The 22,496-nt window shown below is 43.1% G+C and overlaps 1 protein-coding gene across 3 annotated transcripts in view; it reads left to right on the top strand.

The window, feature by feature from the left end:
* The window catches only part of beat-VI (Immunoglobulin domain-containing protein beaten path VI), a 62,420-nt gene that overhangs the window by 1,304 nt on the left and 38,620 nt on the right, over nucleotides 1–22,496 (top strand). The gene's annotated exons all lie outside the window — the stretch shown is intronic.

Raw genomic sequence — 22,496 nt, 5'->3', positions numbered from 1 at the left:
GGGAGGGGCACGGGACTGGGCTTAACGAACATTTATGCTTGTGCAGTTGTTTATGCTAAGCTCGAGTTATGTTAGGGAGTCAGAGAGGCGTGGCAGCTATAGCAACCAGCTGGGGCACATTTGCCAGCCGCACTCATACGCCATGTGGTGCTTGCGTGGAGGTCTGAGCAGGAATAGTACCGGCACCACGAGCAGCAGCAGCAGCAGCAGCAGCAGCAGCAGCAGCAGAAGCAGCCGCAGCCGCATCCTCATCAAGAATGAATTAAAAGTTATTTTAAATTCGTGACAGTCGCCTAATTTTGCATGTCGCCTGCCTCGGCTATGCCCAAGGGCTCTGTGTCACGACAGTCGCATGGCAGTCAGCAGCTGACACCTGCCAGACTCCTGCTAGTTACATTTGAAACTGTATTACTCACACACACACACCCACTCACACCCAGAGAGAGTGAGAGAGAGAGTGAGAGTGATAGACTCTGTCAAAAGTCAGTAGGAGTGAATTAAATTTCAAATATTTCTTAATTTACTTTTTTGGTTTTGCGTTGACAGTTCAAATTGCTATAACAAATTTTCTAACGCTACGCATGCCACTCATTCATTTCACTTTGCAATTCCACGCGCGCACACACTTTCTCACTGGGGGCGCACATGCATAAGTGAAATATTATGTACAACTGTCGAGTTTGTTTTCTGATGCTTTTTTTCGCGCTTTCTTTCGTGTGCTTTTTTCTCATTCTATTTTTTTTCGTTTTTCTTTTTTCTTGGTGAAAATAAATGAAGCCATTCGAGCGCAATCAGAATTTCGCATTAAAGCGTGCCACACACGCATTGGCATTGCGAATTGATGACAGCACAACGCACAGCCCATATAGGATAAACAGGGCCGGAGAGTGTGAATGTTGTTGTTGGTGTTGTCGTTGTGCCAGGCAGCGGCACTGGCACGCAGTATAACCGTCGAATAGCAGGCTGATTGCCACAATCGAAACAAAACCAAATCCCAGCGATTGATTTTGCAATTGTGTATACGGTTAGGCTCTGCATAGGCAGCAATAAATCATGAGAATCGCACCTGTCCAAAAGTCAATGCAATGAATATTCCAAAGAATTTTAATTTAAACCGATTTCATCTGCTGATCCCACTGTGCGAATTCAAATGAGCATTGTTTTATAATATAGTAGCTGCAGTTAAGTTATATATTGGCCAGCATGCTAATTTATGATTATCAAATATCAATATATCATGGGGAGTATATACAAAAATTTAAAGCTGTTATTAAAAATTGACAAAAAAGTTACAGTTCATAAAGACAGAAGATTTAAGGGATATTTGCATTATAAATGATATACATATGTAGATATTTTATGTTAGTTTCTTCACGTTCCTCAACGGCAATTACGTTGGCAGAAGTAGACATGGCCCACTATATTATTTAGATATATTATTGATCAGTTGATCTAGCCAACGCCGTCAGCTCATCCATCTTGACACCTACATTTCATATTGAATTATTCTATGAGTCACAAAGTTTCGTTAATCCAATATTAGAGTTAATTTATTCAATTTTTTATTTATATATTATTACTATTTTTTTTTTTTTTTTTTTAGCTAACGATATGTCAATATGACCTACTTTGGCTTATTTATAAATAACAACTTTGTTATTATATATTATAAATAAACTTTTTGCATTGAAACTGAACAAAAACCCAATCATGAATATAATTTTTTTTTTTTTTTTATCAGAGAGAAAAAAAAGGCAGGTTTAGTCAGTTATAACAAGAAATTTAACTTTTCTATACAATTAAAATGCTCAAATATGAATAAAAGCAGTTCAAATAAGAAGAGAGGACGATTTTTTGTATATTTTTTTTATTGTTGTCAACATTTTTTTATTCGAGCAATAATTTTTTCCGCATATTTACATAGTAAAAATATGAGAAAGGAAAACTTTTTGCTGGTTCTACTTTCATTTTTGTGGTTTGAGAATCGCGTAGAAAGACGCTTTTTGCCGCGTTACCACATAGCGTGAAGTACAGCTGGCGGTAATGCTGTAAATTAAGTTGCTTTTAGCTGCCATTGCATACTCTTCGGCCGAGATGCAAATCCTGTACTCTGACGCACTTGAGAACTTTGTTAAACGAGCCGAAACAAGTGGCTGCCATCAATTTGTATCTGTTTCTGTGTATCTGTAGCTGTAGCGAGTGTAGCTGCCCCGCCCACTCGTCAATTTGGCTGTAGAGTCTAAGAGCCGTTTACAATTTGCAGTTAAGTTGAAATGCAAACAAAATTACTTCGCGAAAAGTAAATAAATGGTAGTAGCACTTGAGCTGCTTTCCGGCACTCGTTCGGCAGCTGTTTGAAATTGAAATTAAATGTAGTGCAACTCAATAATAAGTTGCTGCAGCTTCGGCGAGTCGCCCTCCGTAAACGGATGTGTGACAACCATTTTTATTATTTTCATTCGTATTATTATTAGAGGGCGGGCTTATGGTTCTCTTCTATTTTATTTTCTATTATTTGTTGGTCTTTGGCAGAACACTTTGGCGCTGCCACAAAAAATGCTTCAACAAAATGAAATTAGTGTCAAAACGTTGCAACTTCAACTGGTTCCATCCCGCCCACTCCATGCCCACTCCGTGCCCACTCCGTGCCCAGCCTGTCAAATACACGGGCCATTCGCACGGTAAGGGCCATGCCAGTGGAGCCGCTCTTAAATTTTGGCGACAGACAGACGCCGTGAATGACGACGCTGACAGCGAGTGATGGCCAAGCATCTAGGCAGGACTGGGGCCCGCAAAGTGGGCGTAATCGTCCTGCTCGTTACCCAGACAGCCGCCGGCATTTCAGCAGCAAAATTGTCCTTCGTTGATGCAGTTCGTGTTTTTCGTTGTTGTTGCTGTTGTTGTCTCTCTGTTGCCATGGCATTTTTAGTTGATTAGGGCTCAAATGCGAAAAAACAACTCAAGGGATGATCTCGCTAGTCACCTGCAAGTAGGTTCGATTTAGTTGAAGGGGATAGTGATAAAGCAATCTTCTTATCATATATATCATTCGTTGCTGGCGTCGCCCATGGATGCTTGAGCCAGGCGCGACTCTCCTAAGCAGCCCTCTCAGCCCTTGCTAGAGCCACTCAAGTACAGGGTATTCAACGCGATGTCGCAGCTCTGAATGAATTTGATGAAGTGCTTGCAAAAACGGCAGCAACAGCAGCTAGATGAGCGGGTGGTGGGTGGTGGGTGGCGGGTGGCGGGTGGTGAGTGGCCGTTGGCCGTTGGCGGCTGGCGGCTGGCGGGTGACAACAAAAAGTAAAATTTATTCATTGGCTAAGGTGAGGGCCGTTGTTTTTGCCTTTCGCTCTTTGCAACTTGTTTACCGTTGGATTCTTTTTATTTTATGGGCGCCCTCTTTTTGCTTGTGCTTGCACTCGGCGTTTTCGCCTACAAATTGAATGGGTTTTGGACGCAAGTGCATTGCCCTGCCACAAAAGCAAGAAAAACAGCTACAATGGCCTGGATGAACTAGATTGTAAATGAAGTGCAGGCCGACTGGAGGCGAAATGTAGAACGTGGTCGGGCTTTGATTAACTTCAATCAACGCTGGGATATCTATTCAGAATTAAAATTTATTGCCAATTTGCGGCAAATTCGATTAAGCTTAAGTTCGCGAGCACAAAAGCAAAGCAGAGCAAAGCAAAGCAGAGCAGAGCAATGCGGAGCAGGGCAGAGAGAAGGAGAGAGAACTGAGGCGTAGCCAAGCAGGAAAAACACTCAGCCGGACATGAAAGTGAGCCTGGGAATTTAAATTCCAATAGATAAAGACAGAAGGACGGCCCGACCCGACAGACCAAACAGAGCTGAGGCTGAGGCTGAAGCGGAGGCAGAGGCAGAGGCTGAGACGGAGGCTGGGGCAGAGGCTAAGGCTGAGGCTGTTGCCTCAGACTGCAAGTTGAAAAGCTGTTGAAGTTTATTGGAAAAATATTCAAATCACGTGGGTGGTCTCAGCTCATCGGCTGGCAGTCAGCAGCCAGCAGCCAGTCAGCAGCCGAGTGATAAAAACGGCAAAGAAATTACTTATAGATTGAATGAAATTGTCTATACCCGGCCAGGTTCAAGCGACGCGTCGCTTCAGCAAGTGCCCGAATTGCTTTGCTATATTTTTGATCAATTCAAATGCTAAGGCTGAGACAACAAAGTCTCTAATGGCTGCGCCTAAGCTCTGGCTTTAGAGTGCAGGCCCTCGGAGCGCTCGAATGAATGTATTTTTAGCTAAGCTAAGTAATTAAAATCAGAGTCAGTCTGCCCCGTCGTGCGAATGGCCAAATGATGAGCTGCGCAGCAGCAGCGGCAGTCTCGGCCAGTCGCAGAAACTTATCTAATAAGTGTCAGTTGGGCCGTGACAACGGGCCCAAACAGCAACAAGGCCCCAGCTGACAATATGGCCAATACACTCGTTGCCCATATTAAAGCGCTGCGGCTGACCTGCAAACTTGTGTGCTCCAAAAAAGTTTCACTTTCGGTCGGGTCGACGGATGGGGCTGAGTTTCTATCACATGCAGGGCGTTGAAAAATCAATGGCTATAAATTGGTTGACGCCTGTTTTGGCTTGTTTATAGCAGAGCGATTTATGCGTCGCATATTTATTTATGTACAACCATTTGCTGGTTGCTTAAAGGCCACGTTAATGTGCAGACACCAAAAGGGCCGACTTCTCCTGCATCTGCTCCTGCTGCCCTCAGCAGCAGTCGTAAATTAGCGGCAGCAGCCCAGCAACAAATGTAAATAGTTCAATAACAAAGGCAATACCAATACCAATACCAATAACACTAACAAGCAGCGCGAGCCACGACCTGAACTCTGGACCAGGCTCAAACGCTGTCTGGACCCAGCAATAACAAGCTGACATGTTTTATTTATGGAGCTACGTAGACGACAAACGACAAACGACAAGCGACAAGCAACTAACGACGGACGACATCGAGAGTAGCTGTTAAAATTGTTTTAATTTTCTGCGCGTACAACAAGAAAATGTATACGCAGCTGTCACAGTCACAAGGTCAAGTGGTGGAAAGCCGCAGCAGTGATGGCAGATTAGCCGTTTTATAGCCAAATTGTTGTATGGACAAATGGAGTCTAACAGCATTAAATAACTTTCCACATACAGAATGACCCAGAGCAGTCGTAGCAGCTCTTTCACTTCCATATCACATTTATTATTTAATTTGCAACAGTTTTGCAACACTTATTGATGGACAGGAAATGAGTATGCTCTGTGTATGGCATGCATGGAAACCTAGCAACGCAAACTGTGCTTTAATTAAGATTCTTCCTTTCATGAATGTAAACACTGTCAATATAATTATTTTAATAGAAGTTGGCTTACAGAAACTATTAAAATTTTCAACATGAGTTAATTTTTGATGAACACTTAATTAACCATGACAGACTGGACGAGTGTTGTGCCTAACGTCATGATTCATAGGCAAATATTATTATTTAATTACACAATGGTAATTGTTCTTGATGAAAGCGCTTGCTTATCAACTTGTCCAGTTTACTCTAGCTTATAAAGTTTACAAATGAAAGTTATAAATTTATTTCTAGCCACTTCTGAATCTTTTCCATTTGACAGCTCTGCTCAAGGCGGGGCCAAATGTCTAAATGGCCAAATGGCCAAATGGCTAACTTAAATACACAAACAGGACTGCAAATGAGTGTCGTTGCTCTTGTTGTCTTGTTATCGACCTCGCCTTTGGCCGCTGGCTGTCTAGCTGCTAAGTAATGCTCATGTTGATGTTAGTGTTATTGTTGTAGCTGTTATTGCTGCTGCTGCTGGTTAAGTGACCAGCGGGCAAAACGCTGTTCGACCCGTTGTAATAATTCAATTGCGCCGAGCGCAGCGCCGGGGCTAGACCCAAGATTGATGGCGTGCATTGAGAGTTGCTTTTGGCGACATTTGTGTGACGTGTTGCCAGCTTCTACTTGAATTATGTGTATGTGAGAGTGTGCCAGTTAGGGCGCGAGTGTGTGAGTATGTGTGTGGGTGTGTGAGTGTTAGAGTGTGCGTATGCTTGCCTGTGCGTTGAGGCGCAAATGTTCAAGCTGCAAACTTTGTCAACTTTGCGTAACAAAAAAGAAAAGAAGCGAACAAAACAAACAAAATGAAAGAGAAAAGGAAAAGGAAAGAAAGCATCGGCGAAAGCACGTAAAGCACAGCGGCCAAGTCAGCACTGGATTTAACTTGGCTTTGAGAGCGGCACAGTCATTGCCTTCGAATCATACTTACTTATACACACTGTCAGGCAGCTAGCTAGCCTATCCTATGGTGGCCTAGCCTAGCCTGGCCTAGCTAAGCATTTATACGCATTAAAGCGACAGCCAACTTTTTGACCAACTTTGCCTCTTCTTTGGCTAAAGTTATCAAAAATTCCACTTGCGCCGTGAATCAAGTGCCATTTACTGATTGTGCGACGGCGACAGGCCCTGACTCATAGCCATAGTCAGTGTTTGGGTGGTTGGGTGGATGGGAGGTTGGATGGCAGTGGAAGTCTGTGAACAGAAAGCACCTCTTAATCCGCTTCACATTTTATCAGCTCTCTGACACCAACACTTCAATGTGTTAGTGAGCGTGTGTGTGTGTGTGTGTGCCTATATCTGTTGTGATCACGCGCATTCATAAGTTTGCCTAAGCCTGGCCCGAAGCGCTTTTAAGCGTTCTTAGCACACCAAAACTTCCCACTTGGAGAGTGTGTCCCGGCCCATTGCTAAATCGACGTCTAATGCCACAGCTAAGCCCTTAACTACAACATTGACAACTGGCGCACGTTGACAGTTTGTCTAGCTGCCCAACCATAATGAATTAATCGAAGACTCGCAGCACATTTACATTTGCCACACGGCCTCCAATTGGCATTAAACTATTCGAGCAGACGCACAGGTTGATTAAGTTGCAGCAGCAAACTGGAGAAAGTATTTAAGAGCTTTGCAACATTTTATTAAATTCTAGGCGTTAGCATTTCTTTTGTATTCCATATACATGCAACATTTTTTTATATGCGAATTCCGATGAATTTTTCTTGACATTTTCTGTTTATTTTTAATAGCAAAAGAACTACTATTTTCTTGTTTTTCTTTCCCTTAAAAATCTGAATACGGCAAAAGTTGACGTTAAACTAACATTTTTCTGAAAAATAATAAACTAAAATTATTCTGAAAAAAAAACAAACATTAAACTAAAATGTATTTAAGAGCCTTGCAACCTTGTGTTGAATTGTAGAAACGGTGATTTTATTTTTCGGTATTCGACATATGGTTAACATATTACGATTGATATATATTTTTGATATTTGTTTACTAAAGAATTTTTTTTTTCACTTTCCTTTTTCTTTTTTTTTCTAAAAGCAAAACTTTTTGCAACTATTATTTTGTTCCCATAAATATGACGAAAGTTTACCTATTATTCTATTTTCGTTTATTTATTAAATATTTGATAAAGTATTTTGTATATTTTCCAACAGTTGTGTAACGATGTTGAATAGCTCGTTTTTGATTTTGAACTCACACATACTCCTTGCTAAATTGCTATTAATAAAGCCTTGTGCACATAACAAGCCACAAGCTGCAGCAGCTTAAATTCCTCTTCAAGGCGACAGTCATCAGAGCCTGTGAGCACAGCGATATTTGGATTGAATTCCGGAATCAAAAATCAAGTCATTCCTTTAAGCAATGCCATCCAGCACATGGGGCGGGGCAACCGGGTGAAGTTTGCAGCAGAGCATTTCCTCAATTTATTGGTGAAATACGTTCCGTGCCAAGTTTGGCTGCTTTGCTGCTTGCTGCTTGCTGCTCCGTTGTTGACTAGTTTTGTGTGGCATGGGGCAGCATATTATGTAAATGTGGCAAGTTTATGGGCCTGGACGTGCGCTGCGTGTGCAAGGCATGTGATTTTTAAATGAACTTTGACCACTGCCACACAAATATACATATGTACATGAGGGCCTACACAAAGGCAGCTCGGCATATGATGTGCCGGGTCGATCGACCTATGAGAAAGACAACAAAAATATTGCATAAATTTTTTGCTTGGCCAGCGTCCGGGCACAAAGCTAACTAAGTGACAGTGAAAGACATGAAGGCAACTCAAATAAGCAGAAAATAGACAGCAGAGCCCAGACTGAGCCGGGGCAGGGCAGGGCAAGGCGAGGGAGTGGGGCAACGAGGCAACGATTCAACTGAACTGAAAAACAACAGCACAAGTTGAGTTAACAATTGCAATTTTTACATTCAACTCTGGCTCGCTTCGGCCCCCTGTGCGAGCTTTGAGCATTGTGCACATTTGACTGCCTTCCAATCCACTGACAGATAAATCAATCAATGTTTTTCCTTACACACTCGCATGACAGTCTTTTGCAGCAAGTCGCTCACTCACAACAATCGTACATGCAATATCCAAATGCTATGCGCTGTCAAAGATTTCCAATTAAAATGCTCGATTTTCCTGCATTTGCTATCTCCCATACAGAGTGAAAATTGCTAAATTAGCTTAAGGCTTAGCGAGTGTGTGCTAATTTATGCCAGTGTATCTGTGTGTGCGTGTGTGTCAGAGTGTGTGTGTGAGTAATGCCATTGCCATCAACTTTTGCATAATCGAAAAACTTTTACACTTATACAATGGAGCGCCAATGGGGCAATGATTTTCAACAAAAAGCCGCAAATTTTATGTGGCCATAACGATATCCGGCTCTAAGCTATCCCTCTTTTTTGGCTTGCCACTATGAACTAATACCCTCCGGTAGCTCAAAAGTAAAATTCACTGCTTTGACGTGCAGCTTTGGAGGCATAATTAATCATTTTGTGGTGGTTTTCTGTGTGGCTGGGGGGGAGTAAAAAAAGTTTGAAACTAAAAAATTGGCATCAGCATCAATTTTAATTTACTTGATCGGGTTACGATAGGGGCTGGCTGCTGGGACTCCTAATTATACAATTAGCTAGGTTTTTGCTGGGCGCCTTTGGCTTGGCAAATTCTGCGCCTGATTGTTCATAATCAAGTATACGACGACGCATGGGTTGCGCAGCAGAGAAACTTTGGAAAATCGCATGATTTGCGTTTTTCGGTTTTAGTTAACAATTTGTCTTGAACTGTAGCTGGAATTGCGTATTTTAAACAATTTGCGCTCGTATCAATATTTACCGAATGTGTTTTGAATATGAAATGAGGTCGAATTTATACGTATCAAGTGGAGAGAGCGAGCAACCCTCAATCCCCACGACGCGTCGTGTAAATTCATTAAAAATGTGCTGCCACAGGAAGCGAAACATGGCGCACAATACACAAATCCGCAACGCAAATAAAAATGTTTGCGGCCTGAAAGTGAAACAGAAAACTTGTGTGATAAAAGTCCCCAACGTCGAAATGCCGAAACCGAATGCCGAATGACGATTGCAGATTGCCGAAGAGCATGCTAAACGAACTATTTGAACGTCTATAAATAAACACGGAAGCCCATTGGAGTAACGCTTTCTGGGACTACACACACATAAATCGAATCTTATTTATTCTGCCTTGGCAATATTTCCAGCCCAAGTGTTGCTTGGCGAAGATAAAATACATTGAAGGACTTAACCCGTCTGTTGACCCAACATTGCGCAGTTGTCCCTTGGCGCATCATTTGTGGTTGCCACAAAATGCCTATGAGATACTCTTTCATTGAACACATTGAAATATTTGAAATTACAAAATAATAGGAAATTCAAATATTTATAGAAGTATATATATTTTTTATTTTATACTGAAATTAATTTAATTATAAATTTATGTAATTTAAATATTCCGAATTAAATATTATATTTGATGGAAAACTGTTGCAGGGCATTCGCAGTGCGAAATGCTGAAGCATTTGCTTTCTTGTTGCTTTATTTATGTGTAAACATTTTGCCAAAAATTCGGGTCAACATTATGGGCAGCGATGTTTCTAAATATGCTTAGGAATGAGGTTTGCAAGCCGGGGTCACAATGCGTGCCGTCTCTAGATGCTATTTGAAGTCAGTTGCTTCTTCTGCTGCCGCTGCCGCTGCCTCTGCCTCTGCTGCTGGTTGCTTTTGTGTCTGCCACCTAACTCTGGCATATCGTTTCGCTCAGAAAATTGCAAACAAACACACACGAGTTGCGAGAGAGCGCAGCGAATGAATAAATAAATAAGCCAGAGGCCCCGCCTCTCCTGTCGCTCTCCCGGCTCATGGAAATGTTCATGGGGTGCACTCGAAACCAAGTCTGTGACTGACTCTGCTGGCATTTTAGGACAACGAGTACGGCAAATGAAATGCCGCGCAAGAATTTATAGAAATTTATTTGTGCGCCCCACTGGCTACAAAGTAAACAAATCTAGGAACGTGCCCGTAGCCTGGTCATAGATGGAGAAGACCAGGCGCCCGGGCCGGCGCTGGCAGAGGCAAACACGCCAACGCACACACACAGGACCTTACCGATTTTGGTAAGTATGTGTGTGCGTGTGTGTGTGTGTTGGCATTTCTGTTGCGTATCACATGGGACACGCACGCACATTCGCCGGAGCATGAAAGCGAGCCTGAAATTAAATTTTCGTAAATTTGATTTGAAACGCGTGCGTGGAAATTCATTTAACGCACTTTTGCTGCAGGTGATTGCAACAATTGAAACTGCTTTTTACATTTAATTGCCTGTTTATGCGTCAATCAGGTTAGCCACAAGCCTTGCACACCGAAAATACAGGCATGCGGTCTCATAATTGCTCCCCAGCCTCGCCCAAGGCTTTTCAGATTTCGGGCACGTTGTGTCACGTTCTTGAAAATATGAAACGTCTACTGATTTTTAATGAAGCCAAACTTTCTGTCCAAAGGTACAAAGTCAGAAAACTAGCGCAGTCCAGCCCAAGACAAAAACACACGCACAATATCCCTCACAAGCTGAGCAGGACCTGAGCTGGGAATAATGGGTGGAACGAACAAGGCAGAAGAATGAAAAAACTTCACAGCTCTTTCTCTCCCTCACTCTCTATCTCTCTCTGATTAATACATACGTGCACTAAACGGGTCCGGTCCTCGGACCTGACTGCTGTCACCTCTAAAGTCCGGCGAGAGTGTTACGGTCATGTACGCAATAATTAAAAGTATCGAAACTTCGTAGTGTGTGTGTCCGAGTGTGGGCATGTGTGTGTCTGTGTTTGTTTGAGAATGTGAGCACTTGTCGCTTGGGCGCGCGGCTAGCCGCTCTCTGTGGCTGATTACAAATACACAAAGATAGAGAGGGGGTGGGACATGGGGACAGGGGATGCGGTGTAGATGGTTGGCGAAAAGATATGCCACGTTACGTATACGACATGTGGCCGTTGGTCTCACTGCTGTGTGCGGTACGTGAGCTTTAACAATCGTACGGGATTCTTTCCTTCGTCCACTGAATATAGATGTGTGCGAGTGTGAGTGTGTGCGTGTGTGTGTGCTCCACTTGCCTGGCCAGTCAATTTAGGAGCATGGCATAGATTGCCAACACACGAAACAAAGCAAATGACAAATAAACAAACAAACAAACGAACGAACAAACGAATGAAACGAAACGTAGCGATTGCCATTTTCCCAGTCCATGCTCCTGATGCTGCTGCCGTTCCTCCTGCTGCTGCTTTTGTAGCACACGAAACGTGTGTATAAATAAAAACTTTGCAGCAGACGCCCGTGGCCGGGTGCCGAGGTGGGTCGGGAGTTGAACCTAGATATCGAGATGGTCCCTCAGCTCTCCAGTCCGCTCGCCCACTCGCCCACTAGCCCAGTAGCCCAGTGGCCCATCAAGCGTGCGCTGCCCTTGCTAATACAAAAAGCACACTTAAGTTATTGTTACTGTTATTTAGTTAGTTTACGCCACTTTGTATTATGGGTGCATGCATGTGTGCGTGTGCTTGTGCGTCAGTGTGTGTAGGTGGATGTGTGTGATCTTTGTCTGCGACCGTATTTGCTTTTTATTGTTTGGCATTTCTTGCAATGCCCGCGCCGCTACCACAACAAAAAACCAAACATACAATCCGAAACCCTGGCAGGGGCAACAACTCTACATTGATTTGATTGATTCGCGCTGCGTCAGCTGGCTGCCTCTGTGTGTGTGTGTTCTTGTATGTGCGTGAGTTTGGCAGAAGGAGAAAAACAAAACGCAAAGGGAAACTGAATAAAATCGGCTGCCAGCAAAGTAAACAAAAATATGCCCACCTCCAAATTGCCAGAAATTGAAAAATTGTAAAATACTGGCAGAAGGGTGCCCGTACGATATCTACTTTCACAATGGCTGAATGCTGAATGTCTTCAGTCTAATCGATTGCAATGGATAAACTTGAAGTTTTCAATATATACATGAGTACTTAAAGATCCTACCGAAGGAGAAAAGATGAAGAAATCTTTGTTTTGTGGCGGGTGCATTAGCTGCTCGAATCACACAGTTTCGGAAATGCTAAGTGCTTTTCTTACTGCCCTTTTCTATTTAGTATGTACAATATATACATATATGCTAAATTCTTTGCATATCTCTTTTAACAATTCATACACAAATTCAAAGAATTTTAAGCCAGTTAATGGAAGATAATTTTTTTTCCCATCTGAATTTAGTAAAACTAGTTCAGCCTATCATTATTATAAAGAAAAATGATACAAAATATATGCAACGAATATCTTAAAATATTTTCTAAATGTAAAACAAAACTAAATTCAAATCTAATCCCTTGCAAGCCTTAAAACCAACTCAAATAGAAATATTTTATTTGGCTATCAAGAGAGTAAAGAGTTTTACTTTTGCTGAGGGGACTAACCTGCGCAAACTCTTCAAAATATATACCCACCTAGATACTGGGATATCGCATAGGCTCAGCTGTACTTAAATTTTGTTTTGCTTTTATTTTAAGCGCTGCTAACAGCAACATGAAAATGTACTTTGCCCGAATCTGTATATTACGCTTGATTTTTTATTTATGCATCAATCGGGCGAGCCTAATACATCACATGGGTGTGTGTAAGCTGCAAGGCGAACGGTGTGTCCGTGTGGGTGTGGGTGTGGGTGTGTAGGTGTCTGGGTGTGTGCGAGGGATTTTGTGAGCGACAATTTGCTGCCTAAGCTGAATGCCATAGCCAAATGCTGCTCTATCACACCATTCAGTAAAATGGAACTAAACTGAAAACTCAAATATCGTTTTTGTTATTTATTATGGTTAGCTGGTGGCGGTGTGTTTATTCCATTGATATCAATTTGCTCAATTAGAGTTTTAACAATGAAGCCCTTCAGTCTCAGCATTTTAGTCCATTAAAAGATCATTGTGCAATTAAACAAAAACGAATGTCCAGAGCTTACGCCAAGAGACGCCGGGTGCGAGAGCAGGTGCGAAATGCGCACAAAGGAGCACTTACTTAGCTTGCTTAGCAGCAGCGCAGCTCCTTGTGATGCGCTCGGGAGCAGAGCAATCAATGATGAGCTGAGAAAATGACAAAAAGGATGACTATCAAGTGAGCAGCTAAAGGAGCACAGGATGCCCCGTCCCAGGGCTCAGGCAGAGGCTGTAGGGCTGAGCTCCCGAGTCCTTCTGGTGCTGTGTGCTGCTCTGGTCCTCGGGGGCCGCTCGGACTGGGCCGGGCCGGTCCGGGCCTCTAAGTTGTCACAGTTAATGTTCGCTGCGCAAACATTTTAATAAAAATGTCAGATTATGGCTGCTGACAGGTCGCGTGACACGCTGCCAGCGACAGGCGGCGTCTGCGTTGGTGACGCAGCCTTCAAGTGCTCCTGGCAGGCCTGCACCCGACTGATGTATTTATGATGGGGCTGCGAAGAATCTGAGCGGATGAGCCATGTTCTGCAAATATGTGAAGCACGTTTTGCGATTTTCTGATTTTTTTTCATTTTTCGCTTTTATTTTTTTGGCTGCAAAAACCATTTGCGAGCATTTGCTGCGCATCGGCTTACAGTTTAGTTTATTTGCGTGAAAATATTTAAAGCGGGTTACGCGGCGGTGGAGGCAGCAGCACCGACAGCAGCAGCATCAGAAGCATCAGAAATCAACGCATGTAGGCCTCATAATTCTGTCAGCGTCATAAACGCGTCGCCTGACTCAACATGGCGGCTGCATGCGCCTGGAATAATAAACGACTATATCCAATTCGGTCGGCCTAAACCTTCAGCCTCAACCGCTCACCGCTGTAACATATGCTCACACACACACACACCCACGCACACTCACACACGCATATAGAGGCAAGCACGCTTTATGTTTTAATTTGATTTGATTTGTGTTGTGCAGGACGCCGTATGTGCAAATATTGTTAAGGCAACCAAATTTGATTTATCACGCGCGACTCGCTGTGCCGCCCTGTGGGGTTAGGCAACCCCAAACCGTGAGGGGGTGGCGCGGCTGCTGGGTGGCTGGGTGACAGCATGCCGCGGGCGTCTTAATTGGTTTTGTGTGTGTGTGAGTGTGTGTGTGTGCGTGTATTTGCAAATTTTGGCCTTGCCATTTTGAACGCCCATGGGGCGACAATTAGCTGCAGTCAATGGGCCATGCCAGGGGCCGTTGGGGGAAGCTGTTAAGTGCCCACAAGCGACAGCACCAAATAGTTGACAAGACCGAAATGCCAGATTCTGAGGCCATTGCAGTTGGCAAAAAGCAGTTGGCCCAGCCGACAAGCACCAGAGGGCTTAAAAACAGTTCACACTACTTCAACAATTTAACTATTGTCATTTGCATCTGTTCCCATTTAAGTGAAATTCTATAGGAAATGGGAAGAGGCTGTTGAGATACCCTAGAGAAATATTATTGAATACTACTTGAAGTAGATGCAAATATTAATGAATAATATTTAAAAAAAAAAAAAAAAAAAAAAAAAAAAAAAAAAAAAAAAAAAAAAAACAAATATGTATTTATTAATATTCCAGCATTAAAAATGTTGCCTCTTTATAGTTTTATCTATAATTAAAATTAAATAATAATTTATTATTAAATAACTTCCCACTTTGATTTAATTTTAATCCAATTTATTTTATTCAATAGAAAATAATAATTCAATATTAAACTGTTTCCATCTATATAGGACTTAATAGTTATATTTAAAGTTAATTAAAATTAATTAACGTATTTTTTATATATAAAATGTATTACAATTTAACTATAATTGAAGCACAGTTAAAGAGTCAACCTCTCACATTGCATCCCAGATTTTGTCAGTGTTTCGATTTGCATAAGAGATTTCGCATGTATTTATAGGGTATGTGTATTCCAATATGCTAGTGAGGCAGCATCTTGGCCGTTATTTGTGTGGTGTGAACGATGCTTAAGGAACAGGAGAAGAAGAAGAAGCAGAAGTAGGAGGAGCCGGAGCAGCAGGAACAGCAGCTGCTACGACACTTGCCGTTGGCCGCGCTTAGAATTTTACTGCAATTTTAATTATGCAGCAGGCAGTGGCGGCGAGTCGAGAGCTGGCTCAAGGGCGCGATGAGGTCGTCGACGGTCGAAGGGCAGCGACTGGAAATTAATAAAAAACAGCGAAAACTTTGCCTAGTGCATTACGAAATTGTGCTTGCTGCGTGGGCGGCGTGGCAGGTAGTCAGGGGGCAGGGGGACAGGGGGCGACTGTCAGACAGCTGCCTTGTGGCTGAAATGCAGCCAGCCCTAACAGCCAACTGCATAAAATGTAACGGGTCAGTCAACGCCGGTCCGCTCCGGGGGCGAGGCCTGGCCTGGCAGCATTCAGAAACAATTTGCTGCAGATTATGAAAATTGCTTAAGAAATTAAATTGCTGCAACGGGTCGCGGCTTGGGGCTGAAGCAGCAATGGGTCTCAGGCCGAGACTGGAGTGGGCCTGGGATCGGTGCACAATGGGTTGTGGTCGCGTGGGCAACGGCAAATTTACATTTCCATTTGCGGTTTCGGCCAGGTCGGCAGACGTGGAAGGGGGTAGGTTGGAGCAGGCACTGCCTTTGATTTGCCTGGCACGTAGCATAAAGGCAAATGAGCAAAAGGGATTTTTGCTAGCTGTCGACTTTTTGCGGTGGTTACTAATTCAATTTGCAATAACCGACGCTCTTGTGGTAGAGCCCGAGAATAAACAACAACAGCAGCAACAGCAACAACTACAACAACAACAATGAGAACAAGTTGCCAATGCTCTAATTATGTTGCGTAGAGCGTTTGGTCAGTAAAGCAGCTTAGGACTTGAACTTTATTAAAAATATTTGTTCATTCGGCCCGTGCGCAGCGCATTTACATACTTTTTTTCAGTTGCGCTGCGAGTGAAATTTTTATGAGTCCTAGGTACGGTTCCGAGGCCTGTTTTGGGCCTCAGAGCACGCGCTGCGCCTATAAACTTCAGCTCGAGTCTTGTGCTTTTTTGTTGGCTCGTTTCGCTGTTTTTTTTTTTTACTGTTCAATTAGCATAATAGGCACACAATGAGTCAGAGCGCGGAGAGGCGACTGATCCTTTTGCCAAATAAATAAATGCATAAATACTTTGTCGAGCATTTGGGGTTACATGAAAAGACTGAAAGAGGGAGAGGGGAGGGGGGCGCAGGGGACAGACCCCCCACTCCCTATAGCATTCATTTTGAAAATGGACAGTAGGCAAGACCATCATTTCCGGTTTGTTTACGCAAATCGAGCACATTTCGCATAATTTCCCATTGCCAATGTGGAAGCTGTGCCTCGCATGCCAAACTTTCTTGCATATCAGCCAAGCGTCGGAATATAATATAAGGATACATAGATATATATATATATGTATGTATAAATATATATGTATATACATTTGTATATGCGCAATGTTTTTTTTTTGTGGGGAAATTTTATGAAAATGCTTTGCAAATTGAATGAAAACATATTGACTATGCGATGGCAATGGCGATGACGATGACGATGACTATGATGCCGCCGATGAGGTTGAGCATGGGGATGAGGATGTCAACGATGGCGGCTGCAAAGAAAACAACATCGTTGACGAGAGAACTGCGAAGAGTTGGAGTTGGAGCAGGAGCAGGAACTGGAGGTGGAGGAGCTTGTGGAGGTGGAGGGCGATAGGACAACCAGAAGCTGTGAGCATCGAGAGCAAAACGTTTGATGTTAGTACTGCAAATACATGTATATATTTGTGCGTACATGTGTGTATATAAATACCGCACACACACACACACTTTTACAGATACTCCAGCGTATATTCCTTGCTATTTGTATTTGTTTGTGTGCGGTGTTCGGCTTGGGGAATTTGGGCTTCTACTTGTGCGGTCTTTTCTTTCCGTTCCGTTTTTTTTTTTCTTCTTCTCTCTCTCTCTGTCTTTTTGAATATGTTTCATTTGAAATTGTTCCTTTGCAATTTGCATGGTTGTTTTTCGTTAAGCACACAACACAATGGGGTCCCATCAGCATCATGTATACGCATACACCATATTGTGGCCGTGCCGTATGGGGAATTTGATTTTTCAAGCGGCGTCCCGATGATGCCACAAAGCATCGCCACATGAGCTCACGAATGCAAACGTGCGAGCCACTGGCTGTAGCTGAGGCAGTGGCAGTGGCAGTGGAAAAACATTGACCCCAATGGCTAATAGACAACATGGCGCATAAATTCCTTGCGCTCTCTGCCTACGCCACGGCCAATTGGTTGCAATATAACAAAGTGCAACGGAGCGAATGCTGAAAGTAAAAAAAAAAAGGAAAAACGAACTAAACGATGGCTGTGGTAGGTCGGACAACGGAGCTGGCTAGACCAAACTAGAGCTAGCAGCCAACGAGTCCAGTTGCCGGCGACAAGGGTAAGGATGCAAAAAGCATGCGGGCATAAAGAGAAGAATACAACAGCAACAACAACAATGAAAAGAGCTTCTTGCCTGCTTATGTAAAGCGAAGAGTCACTTTTATGGAATTGTAAAGGAATTTATAGTTTATATCCATGGCAAAGAAACAGCATCAAGAACAATGCTAATACGAGAACAAATATGCATTTGCATATTTAAATGCTTGTTAGACCTGAGCATTCTTTCTATGCGGTACTGAAAGACATGGAAATATGAGCTTTGCTGCTGCCATAATACCATAAGTCATAATAAATGTGCTAAGAAATTAAATACATTTCTGACTTATTCACTTTTAATTTGAAATACATTTATTTATAAATAAGAAACGATTTGCTTTGTAAAATGTAAACGGTGTTATTAAATACACTGATTTACTGAGTATTAAAATTTATAAATTTTACCAGCAGGTAATCGCTGAAAAGTAGACTATAGATTTTTTAACTTAAGATAAAGTTGCTAAATTTGACCAAAAAAAAAAAAAATAAATAAAAAATAAACATTTTTATTTATATTATAGAGTTCCCAATTTACTATAACACTATTCAATTTCCATTTGAATATTTGAACTACTCTTCGTTTAATAAGTTTATAGAACTGCATTTCTTTATCAAAAATAGTGCATTGGCCTGTATTTTTATCTCTTTGTTCATAAGGAATTCCCGATTATGTAATTTGGTTTGTCATGTGACAAAGCGTCATTGAAAACTGAAGAGTTTTCATATTAAGCCAATCAATTCAAATTGAATCTGATAATTAATCCAGTTTGAGCGTGCATTGAGCTCTTCTGCTTCTTCTTCTTCTGTAGCTCAAATGCTGCAAATCAATACAAATTCAATTAGCCGACAGATGTGTGCGTTTATTCTGCATGATGTCGTAATGAGCAGCATCCAATAACGCTGCCTTCAACTCCGCAGACTCTACAATAGCTGCTGCTGACTTCCGACTAACAAATTATCAGCCATGGCGCCAGGCTCCTGTTTTGGACGCGTGGTTTGTCTTGGTTTCTTCACAGTTTTTGTTGTGGATGTTTTTTTTTTTTGTTTCTTTGGCTGACACATAAATAGATGGCGTACAACAAAGTTAAGCAGAGGACAGCGAATAATGTGCTGCTGCTGGGCGAATAGCAGGGCCTTGATGCTGCCTACAGTACATTTCGGACAGGCTTGCATAATTAAATCAGATCACATTTTAAAATTCCATTTATATTTACCTCTGGTCTGTCTGTCGCAGCGCCTCGTAAATCATGATTAAAAGCTTCGGGCGACACACAGACCAGCCCCGGCCACACAATCCAATCCTTGACTAACAATTCCTGCCATGCCTAACACGTAGCTCCCAAAAAAAAAAGGACAACAGGCAGCTGAAGCCTCAAATAAAAAGCGCTGCGGCCAGCAGGACGACAAGCCAAGCAGCGCTGCTGCTGCTGCCGTTGCTGCCGTTGCTGCTGCTGTTGCTGGCTTTTTTGCAGGCGCTGCTGCTGGTGACTGACTGACGAGGATGCTGCCTGGGCAAGATTCAATTCTGGAGATACAAGTGGCAAACAAGCAGCAGCACAATGCTGAGGCAGTCGCGGCCGCTAAAGTCGAGCCAACGACTGCGGTGACTCACTTCACACATACGCTCACACACACACACACACACATGGAAGAGAGAAGAAGCAGTGGATGGAGATAGAGGCGAGACGAGAAAACTTGATACGGCACAATTTGGTACATACAGTACTATACTCGTGCTTATATGTTGTTTGGGTTGTATATAAGGCGAGATAAATCAAATGTGGCGAGAAATTGCAACAACAACGAGCTGAATCACAACCAGCAGCTGAGCAGCGAAGAACCACAACAATAACAAGAAGAGTCGCCGTCGCAGCGATGCAAAAAAAAAAAAAAAGAGAAAAAAGAAAAACAACAACAAGAGCAAAAATAGAGAAAAACCAAAATGAAAATAGCAAAGCGAAAATGCGAAAAATTTATCCAATTTGGTAAAAATTTAGGTCACAGCCGGGGACTCTGACTTCGTAGCGTAGCCTGGAAGCGCCACCAAAAACGTCTGCAAAAGCGCAGCTGCCTTTGTCTGTGCAACTGTGTCAGTATGTGTGCATGCAAGTGTGAGCCTGTATGTGGGTGTGTGTGATTGGAGAGGCCACAGGAAGTGCTCAAGTGCAACAACGGACAGGCGGCAACAGCAAGTGCTAAAGCCATTGTCCTGCCAGCACTCCTTTTCTAGCCGCTCTGTTCAGCTCTCTAGTTCGACGTTGACGTTGTTGCTGTGTGGCCTGATAAAGTTTTCGAGATACAGCGCAGATATGCAATGTCCAAAACGGGTCACAGGCTGGAAAGCTCGCTCCAAAATGATTCAGCTGAGGAGGCGATTCACCATTAAAGCGAGCCATGATAAATATGAGCCGCGCGAGCGAACGAACGAGCTCTAAGTAACTAAAATATTAAACATAAATATGAACTGACAAGAAGTTTGAAGCGAGAGCTGGGAGCTGTGAGTTGAGAGCTTTCCACAGCATCGACCCTTGCCACATTTAGATTTATATAGATGTACATACATGTGTGTGCATGTGAGGGTGTATCTATGTCGATATGTGTGTTGTGTGTTTACGTAGAGCGGGTGAGAGAAAGAGAGAGACAGACATAAACATTAATGGCAGCACGGCGCCTCTTGACAGCTAATGGCACATGAAATGAGTAAATTATCACATACCATAAGAAGCCCTCAGCCATCCCGTCCCCTTTATAAGTTGGCTCTGTTGCGCGGCTAATTTGCAGTGTGCTAGCACGCTCCCCAAAGAAAACCAACAAGCCACAACATTGCGTATACGTGATATGAGCATTTTCTACACCGCTGTCTAATGCCTCGCGCACTCCCCTCGCTGCTGGCACTGTTTGGGGATGCACTGGCTGCCAGTTGCCAGTTGCCAGTTGCCATTTGGCAGATAAGCGAAAAATGCAGCGTAAAAAATTGAACGCATATTTCACAAACACAAATGACAAGCCGTGGTGCTGGCAGTCGCTGCACTCCACAGACACGGCAGCCATGCCAGCCATGCTATGCAAGCCGTGCCAGCCATGGCCAGGTAGCTCGGTAACCAGGTTGAAAGCCAGCAGCCAGTTGGCCACCTTTGGTTGTGGGCATGCCAGCAGTCTGTGTGGCATTTTCTGAATTATTTCGCACGATATGAACTTTTGCAACAAGTCTCAATAATTCTCCGGCTGCCAAGATGGGTAATGAAAGAAAAGTAGCCACTTTTCAGCATCCCGTTTACCGACCATCCTGCCACACTGCCACGGAAGGCGGCGCAACTGTGGCTGAGTTCTTATTTCTCGCCTGTGGCCTGTGCTCACTGTGTTACTCTGCATTAAATCAATGAATCGAATGCGCCAGCCGGATGTCAGCAAGTTGCCATTTTGAGAAATTAAAAGTGTCCGTTGCCGTTTTCATTTCCGCTGCCTCTTCCGTTTCCTGTGGTCGCTTAAGAGTGTCTCATACTTTCTCCCTCTCCCGCTTTCTCACTCTCTCTCTCTCTCTCTGTCTAGACTTCGCTTTAAGCTCAGGTAATTCCCCAAAACGCAATCCTATTAAAAAAGAACACAGAGCGTTCAAATTGCTTTTGCCAGGAGGTGGGCGGCGCTGCAGAGCACTCGATAATGATGCTCTGGCTATATCATGGGCTGGTGCTCTCGGCCACGTTAATAAGCTACCCTAATAACCCAAGGCGACCTGCTGTGGCAAATATGGCTCGCTGACTGTTGACGCTGCCCATGGCCCATTGGGAGGCCCTCAAATAGAAATGTGGGCGTGCCAGCTCTTTTACAGTTCGTCAATTTTAATGTGCGGGACTCTCGGGCCGTTCTCGGAAATCGCTGCTGAAAGTAATTCAGTTTTATATTAAAAAGATTTCGCGTTGCCTGATTCTCTTGCCTTCTTATGCTCTCCCGCCCTTCCTCTTCCCACACTTTCTCTTTTCGCTCATTTTCATTGCGCGGCGCTGAAAAGTAATAAAATAAACAAGTGTCCTGGAAAAAAAGGACGACGAGAGCGTAACAAGGGGCGCGCCGAGAGGACCATGTCGACGGAGACCGACAAAATGGTGTGAAAGTGATTTATATTTTAATTCAAAAATGTATTATTTAGTATACTTTTTAATTCCTTTTGGCTCTGTTAGCCCGTGTGTTTATTTTTCTTTATGGCCAAATCTGAAATTCTGATTACTTTTTATTTGCTTTTATTTTGGAGTTTATTGCATTTGCCACTCCAAACGAAATGCAAATTTCTCGTCTCATTATTGCGCTACATTTAACATGAGTACAGCACCTGCGATCAAGAGACTTGAAAGCTGCTCGCTGACGGTTGGACACCTCCCCAGCACTAACTGCACACTGACTCCATAAACAATTTGCCAAGAAGGACATTCCAAAGCCGGAGGTGGCAACTTATGTAAAATACTTTTGCTATGCGTAAGTGTTTCTTAAGAGATGCTAAAACTTTCTTGTATACGAAGTCTCTGTGTCTCAGGATTATCGACCTCTCTGATCAGCCAGTGGGAATATTTGTTTAGAAGTCGTGAAGTACATATGCGATATGCGATTAATGTCCTTTATGATTGCGATAGACTATTTAAAAGAATAGTTTTAATTCTGAAATTCAAATAAACAA

The sequence above is a fragment of the Drosophila navojoa genome, chromosome 2 (assembly GCF_054131105.1).
Source record: "Drosophila navojoa isolate 15081-1374.11 chromosome 2, UAZ_NAV_1.0, whole genome shotgun sequence".
In the NCBI taxonomy this organism is placed as follows: Eukaryota; Metazoa; Arthropoda; class Insecta; order Diptera; family Drosophilidae; genus Drosophila; species Drosophila navojoa.
Note: the sequence above shows the minus strand (reverse complement) of the source record. Positions and strands in the feature narration are given on the sequence as shown.